This window comes from Nannospalax galili, unplaced genomic scaffold, assembly GCF_000622305.1.
Source record: "Nannospalax galili isolate Female #2095 unplaced genomic scaffold, S.galili_v1.0 scaffold189, whole genome shotgun sequence".
NCBI lineage: Eukaryota > Metazoa > Chordata > Mammalia > Rodentia > Spalacidae > Nannospalax > Nannospalax galili.
The window spans coordinates 1,003,559-1,010,867 of NW_008360331.1; the positions used below are offsets into that span (position 1 = coordinate 1,003,559).

At 44.8% G+C, this 7,309-nt stretch overlaps 1 long non-coding RNA gene across 1 annotated transcript in view; it reads left to right on the forward strand.

Moving 5' to 3' along the window:
- Positions 1–295: 295 nt before the first annotated feature.
- Positions 296–7,309, forward strand: part of Ube2d3 — a gene marked incomplete in the record, with an annotated part of 36,175 nt that continues 29,161 nt past the window's right edge. Inside the window, 2 exon segments of the long non-coding RNA XR_001872272.2 lie at positions 296–451; positions 1,175–1,328. This is a non-coding gene — a long non-coding RNA (ubiquitin conjugating enzyme E2 D3).

Consider the following 7,309-nt stretch of genomic DNA (forward strand, 5'->3'; position numbering starts at 1 on the left):
CCGCTCCATTCCCTTCCTCCTAAGGTCTTCTTCCGGTTCTCGATGCTTCTCTGAGTCTAAGGGTTTCCGCCACTCATCTGCCCTCCCCCTCAGCCCATGACCCGCCTCCGTCCCCCGCCCTCCCGGTCCGACCTCCGCTCAGTTTAGTAAGGCGCTGTTCCGACCCGCAGAGGGAAGGGGGTGGCGCATCCTCTCTGCTGAACCAGGGCAGCAAACCCCTTCCTTTGCGCCTAGCCAGCCCTACGCTCGCGACGCCGGCGTTGGCGGACGGATACGCGGCGGTGAATAGACGGGAGGGGGGAGGGGCGGAGCGTGGCAGCTGGCAGTAGTTCCGTCAGAGCGGACATCTTGTGGCTGTGTCGTGCGCGTGAGCCCCGTAGGGCCGGGGAGGTACCAGCTGCCGCGCGGGGAGGAGGCCGAGGCCGCAGCTCGAGGGAGGCCCCGGCCCTCTGTACGCGTGGGTGTGGACAGCTTGGGGAAGGGGAGGGAGGTCGGCCCATGCGGGCGCACCCCGGGCTGTGGGCGGCCGCAGTGGGCAGCCCGGGGACTGGGTGGGGTGGGAAGGCCGGCGAGGTTGTGGCCCGGCGGGAGGGGGAGGGGGCATGGGCGCGTCCTCGCGCCGGAGCCCAGCCTCGGGCCGGCCGGCGCGTGGTGAAGGAGGTGGGAGCGCGCGCGCAGTGGCGCGCTGGAAGGCGGAGTGGACGGTGGTGTCAAGGCGATCCAGAGCAGCTTCAGCTTTGGGCACCGCAGCTCTCTCTGAGGCTGCTTCCCTTCCGCTGCCCGGCTGACCCTGGGAGCAGAAACCGAAAGGAGTCTGGAGCCTGCGCTCCCCTCCCCCTTGCCTTTCTTTGCCCTGGTGACGCCGGCCTAGCGCGGACTAGGCCCGGCTCCTCCTCTGCCGGGCCCTGGACCCTGCCCCGCACCCACCCCTTTCTCCTCCGCCTCTTCCTCTCCCACCCGGGCTCTTCCTTTCGAGAGGCTGGGAAGTTAAACTTGTAAGCACCCCTCCGCTCTTCCCGTCACCCTCGCCCGCACCTTGGGGCGCACGGATAGAGGCAGTTGGTGGCCTTACCACCCTACCAAGCCTGGATCGTGATCGTTTTGGGGGGGATCTGGAATCAGCAGAGTCTCTCCGAGGCCTGCGAGTGGCTGATCTGCTCCGTTTTTGCAAAAGGCGCCTGTTCTGGCAGAGCCGGTGTGAGACGGAGAGAAAGAATCCTTCCCTGTCGCCTGGATAATCAAGTTTTGGCCGGACCTTTGACTACACATCGCGATAGTGAGGAGCCAGGCGAAAAGCACAGACTATGGCGCTGAAACGGATTAATAAGGTAAATTGTTGGGACTGAAAGGAATGGGGTCGTGGGAGGAAAGGAAGGCTCGGGCCCAGAGAAGAGCGTGGGGGTGGGAGGGAAGCACAGTTCTGAAAATACCTTTTCTTGCGCTGCCTCTCCTATTAGAGAAGAGAACGCGGGTGTAATTTATCAAATGAGATTTAAATCTAGGAAACGGAATGCTTTGGGCAAGCGAGGTGTTATGTTGAGTATGGAATCGGTGCAAATTATGGATGAGGCGCCTGGGTTTTCCGAGTTAGTCGGATTTGGGAGGTGGAGTTGGGTAGCGGCCCTCGGGCAGATGTCTTGATACTGCTTCCTATTCTTGGTGCTTCCAACTTATTTTAGCTGTATGGTCAAGGCTGTAGGCTTCTAAAGGAAGAAACAGATCAAAGAAACCTGTCTGGTTCCGAACTTTACTGAGAATCAGGGTAAATCCCCGGCTTGCTAAAAAGCAGTGAATGCGTCTTTTCAGAAACTTCGCCCAATCTGGGCAGTTACACAAGAGTAAGTGGGGTTGGGAGGAGGTGGACTGAAGTGTTGCCACTTCCTGTGTTGTGTAGTCGCAGCTTTCACCCGAAGCTGTTTATCTGAGGCACCGGGAACTGATGTAAATGCTATCTGGAAGCTTTCCACACTTTTTCTTCATGCTGGGGGGGTGGGGGTCGTCCGGGTGTGAGATGGCAGTAAGAGAATACTGGGTGTAACTATTTTTGCCTACCTCCTTCCTTAAGGAGGCTTGTTTGGGAACTTCACGTAATTTGATTGGACGGTTGGACCTAAGTGAAAAAGCTGATTTTTTTTTTTTCTAAGCAAGCGGATCCTCCACCTCTGGTTTAGGCTCATTTTCTTGCTCTAACTTGTGTCCTGCATTTTAAGATGGCGGCTGCTTTCGCTGGTTCAGGTTCTTTCCGGCATCTCCTTTAATATGAAATACTGTTCTCTGTTAAAAGGTGTTGACCTTTTTATCAGGTTGTTTCTTGGCTCTAAGAACCTCTGGTGCTCAAGACTTCACCTAAATTCAAACTGAGGCTGAGTTTCTCTTTTTCGTCACTTGTGTATGTGTGTGGTGGTTGTGTGTTTGGTTCTTGCACAATCGAGGAGGGTGGAGTATTTACAGCTAACTTGAAAAAAATGTGGAATAAATGCAGCCCTAACAGAAAATAGGAGCAGGGAAGGTTTGATGTTGGACATTTGACTTCAGTTAGTGTAGTTTTCAAAGTTTTGTGGAAGGATGGGAAGGACTTGGATTATGAAAATAGACCTGGTGCTATGACTTGCTAAGATCAGCAGGCCAAACTGGGATTTCATGAAAGCTAAACCTTACTGATATATTGATGCTGAAATCGTGAATTCTTAGGACATCCTTCTATAATCACTGTAGCTTTGTGCAAAATGCTAACTGGAATCCTTGTACTTTTGAGATGGTATGGGAAGGAAAGGAAGAAAACTTTTTAGGGTTTGAGACTAAAAACTAAAAGGTCTTGGTCACTTTCTGTGATTATTTTGAGGCTGACCATTTGAGAAGCATTTTTGTTTTTGCACCATACTTCAGAAAATCAAAACCTTTTGTCTGTGGAATTGGATTGGGCCACTGAGATGTGGCCTTATCTCAGATCCACAGCTTTCTTATGCATGAAGAACAGAAAACTTTAAAGATCTCATTGATTTTTGTTGTTGTTGTTGTTGTTCTTTTTTCTTTTACAGGTGATACCCAGCTGCTATGATACCACTTTAATGATTTTAAAACTCTAGAGAGGCAGTAATGGTTAAGTGTGAACATTTGGAGGAAAAACACTTAGGGTTCAAACTCTGAGCAGGTTTATCTCCTAGCCTTACCTGTACCAGGCATTTTCCTAGATACTGGAATGGCAGCAGTGAAAACAATTCTTAAATCTTAAAGAATTATGCAGTACTGAAACTTGCTAAATTGGAAAAGTGTGTGTATGGCACATGGTTAATAGAACCTGTAGAAAATTTTGAATTGTGTGTTTGATGCCCCCCCCCATCAGCATCATGCCAGTACTTACTAAAAACAAAACACCCCAAATCCAAACATAGTTTTAGTGAGGGGATATTTCCGAAAGGTTCAAGGCATCTTTTCTCTAAAAATAAGGAACCTGTTAGCCATAGTCATTATGATTTTTTTCATATATATATATCATTTGGAATTTCGTCTAGTGTCCTTCCTCAAATCGCTTTAACAGGTCTATGTGCCTTGCTAGTATTTTGTTGAAATACTTATCACACAACTTTAGAATTTAGTAGTAAGTTTGATCAAACCATTGAGAATACATTTTTCTCATCCCCTTACTTTTTTTAAAAAAAAAAATTATTTTTGTGTGTTTGCCTGTATGAATGCGTAGTGCCTGAGGCCAGAAGAGGATGTCAGAATCCCTGAAACTGGAGTTAAGGATGGGTGTTTACCCCCCATATGGGTGCTGGGAACCAAACCAGGGTTCTCTGGAAGAGCTTAGTAAGTGCTCTTAACCACTGAGCCACCGCTCTAGTCCCAGCTCATGTTTTTTTGATCCTTAACTGATCAAAAAGCCTTAACTTTAGTCTTCTGCTATAAACAATTTTAACATTCCTAAAAGCAAAGTGAATGTACTACATATTTTGGAGACATTTGCAAACTTTATTAAAAATCAAACATGAAACAAGCCTAAAAGGCTAACCCATGTTTAAAGTATTTGCAATGTTTCATAACTGTTTGAAACAACTGTATTAAATCTTTTAACAAATGTGAAAAGTAGGTAGAATTGGCATCTTCACTTTAAAATCCGAAAACTAAGGCATGGATAGGTTATGGTTCTGTAAATTTTTGGTTTTATTTTGTGTGTGGGCACGTGCGCGCGCACACACCCTTGTCATGCAATGTCCGAGGACAACAGAAGAGGGTGTTGGATCCCCTGGGACCGGAGGTATGAAGGATTGTCAGCTGCCATGTGGGTGCTGGGATTCAAACCCAGGTCTTCTGCAAGAACAGCCAATGCTCTTTACCACTGAGCCATCTCTCCAGCCCCAGATAGGTTAATTTTTAAAGAAACAAACCCACTTATATGTCCATGTTGTGGCAGAGTTGGGTTTAGAACACAGGCCTTCTGCATGTTCTCTTAACCACTAAATTTAATGTTTTAGGTTTTTGTCATAGCTAAGACCTAGAATGGCTGTGGTATATATCAATCCTCAAGACAGCCCAGTGAGATACTCCATTTTATGGGTGAGGTAACAGGCACAGAACTTGTTCAGTCACACAGCTAGTGAGTACCTGAGATTCTGATCAAATGGTTAACCTTCAAAAATAGACTGTACTTTAATAGAATTTCAATTCTATTAAATGAGTGGTTTTGCTTGTACTTTCTGAAATAAGCTGTCTCCTGCTTCATTAAATGAGGATTTAAAGTCTTTTGGGCTGGGTAGTCTGTCTTGTATGTTTCTTTTATGGTCCTCAAGGTTTGCTGTGTAGGATGCTCGGGTGATTGAAGGATGTTGCTTATATAATCTCAGTATTGAATCTGATAAAAGTCAACTGGGATACATTAACCTTAAATCATATTAACCTTTTTTTTTTTTTTTTAATGCACACAAATGGAAAGTTGAATACTCTGGTATTAGGGAAAGCAAACTTTAAATGTTGATTCCTGGGTTTGGGTACCTCCTTGTTATCTAAGTTGTAGTCAAAGATTCTCAAAGAATTTTGCTTTTAGGTTCCTTTTTTAAAAGAATGTATGCACAGATGATGGGGTACTTTGCATACTTGTGGAGATTAGAGAACCCTGAAGTCAGTTCTCTTAACCTTTACCTGGGTTCTGGAGATGATGCTCCAGTTCTCAGGCTGACATCTTCAGGCGGCAAGTACATTTACCAGCTGAGCCATCTTGCCAGCCCTAGGTTCCCGGTGTTGAGATAAAATTATTACAGGTCAAATTTTAAGGCTTGGAAAACTTAATTTTTTTGAGACTGGGTCTTATAGGCTGGCGTGGAAGTGGTGGCAATCCTCTTGCCTCAGCCTTCAGAGTGCTGAGGTTGAAATTACAGGCCTGAGCCATTGTGTCCACCTTCCTGACTTGGCTTCTGCACTGGGTTTGGATTTGTTGTTTTTGAGATGGGTTTTCTTTGTAGATTTGCTGGCCTGGAACCCTGTATAGATTGGGCTGGCTTCGAAATTACAGCCAACCTGTGTTTGCCTCCCAGCTCAGATTACAGGTGTATGCTACCATACCAGCTGCATGTGGTTTTTAATAGAAATTCTTCCATTAGTGTAATACAAGAGTTATTGTTTAGGTTTTTGGTACTAGTTTTACTTTCAGAAGATTAGACTTTTTAAGAATTACAGCAATTTGGGAATCTTACTAAATATTTTCTACAAACACAGTTTTGAAATATTCTCTACAAGATTCTGGATTCCCTGTATAAGAACCTGTGGTGGTGATTAGTGATTTTAATCAGTGCTTCACTGGGATTGTGGTTGGTGGTAGATACAATGATATATTCCCAGAGGATAAAATAGCAGGAAGACTGTCGTCCATTAGAATCTACTTTGATTGGAAAATAGCATTAGTATCTATGCTACCTTTTTTTTTTTTTTGGCTGCTGTGTTCCAGGTTTGTGGACTCCTTACCATAACAGTGATCTTAATGAGTAGACTTAGTATGTTATCTAGTTTGTCTTACAAGATTCATTCTCAAAACTATCCTCAGCCAGCCGGGGTACTGCGTACATGTAATCCCAATTCTCAGGAGGCTTAGGTAGGAGGATCTTAAATTTGAGGTCACCTAGGGCTACTTAGCTATAACCTCTCTCATAAAAAACAACCAAATCCTCAGTCTTGTTAATGTGGAAGAAGGGGAAAAGTTCATTATTTTATACCATTTTTAGACATTTGATTTTGTCATCCAGGGAACTTTCAGCCAATTTGATAGCTAAATTGGTCCTATTTACCTCTTGAGTTCTCTCAGTTGTGATTATTTTTTGGCTAGGTGTTTCAGGATAGAATTGCTAATTTACATTAATCCTAACCTTTATTTAAGCTTGTGTCTAAAAAGGTAATGGATATTTATTACCACTGGGTTGCTGTTAAGTTTTGGGGTCTTTTTGAGACAGGGTCTCTTTGAAGCCCCAGCTGTCCTGGAACTCACTATGTAGACCAGGGTGGCCTTGAACTCGCCAAGATCTGCCTGCCTCTGCCTCCCGAGTGCTGGGATTAAAGGCATGTGCCACCACACTGTTAAGTTTTTGTTTTCATATCTGTGAAATGCCTGGTTTGCTTTCGTCGATCAAGGCTTACAACCTAAATTAGACTTTCTGTCTCGCTCCATTCCAACAGGCTTTACTGGTTACAAAAAGAACAGCTTTGAATTCTTTTCATTTTGAGATGGAGTTTCACTTGGGCTATACTTGTGTGTCGTCTTGCCTAGCTTTGAATAATCTTGAGTGACTTACCTTCAAGGGTGATCTAAGAAAGAATATTGTAGCATTATTCGCCCAGGCCGTTCTTGATACCTTGTCTAGTAAACATACTTGTCTCACCTATAATTAGAACTAAACAGGAAGTTAATGCCTTGTCAGTGATGTAAGGCTACATAGTACACAAAACTTAACCTATAAATCCTCAGACAGCCAGGCATAGTGGTGTGTGCCTTTAATCTCCCAGCACTCTGGAGGCCAAGGCTGGTGGATCTCTTTGAGTTCAGGGCCAGCTGGAGCTACAGGGATACCCTGTCTCAAACCAAAAAAGAGGCTTCCTCAGAAAAAATTAAAATAAAATGAATTTTAAAGGTGGTGATTTGGAGTTTTGTTTTCTGGAATTTTGGTATTTTTGCTTGGATTTTGATGTTTGAGAAAAGATCTGGTGGTTTCTGAGCTTCCTCAAACTACTTATCCTCCTAAGACAGGAGCAATCCCAGCTAAGGAATGACTGGCTCTTTTTGCGTCTTATGTCTAGAATTCTGAGAAGTTAATGTAGATCTTTTTTT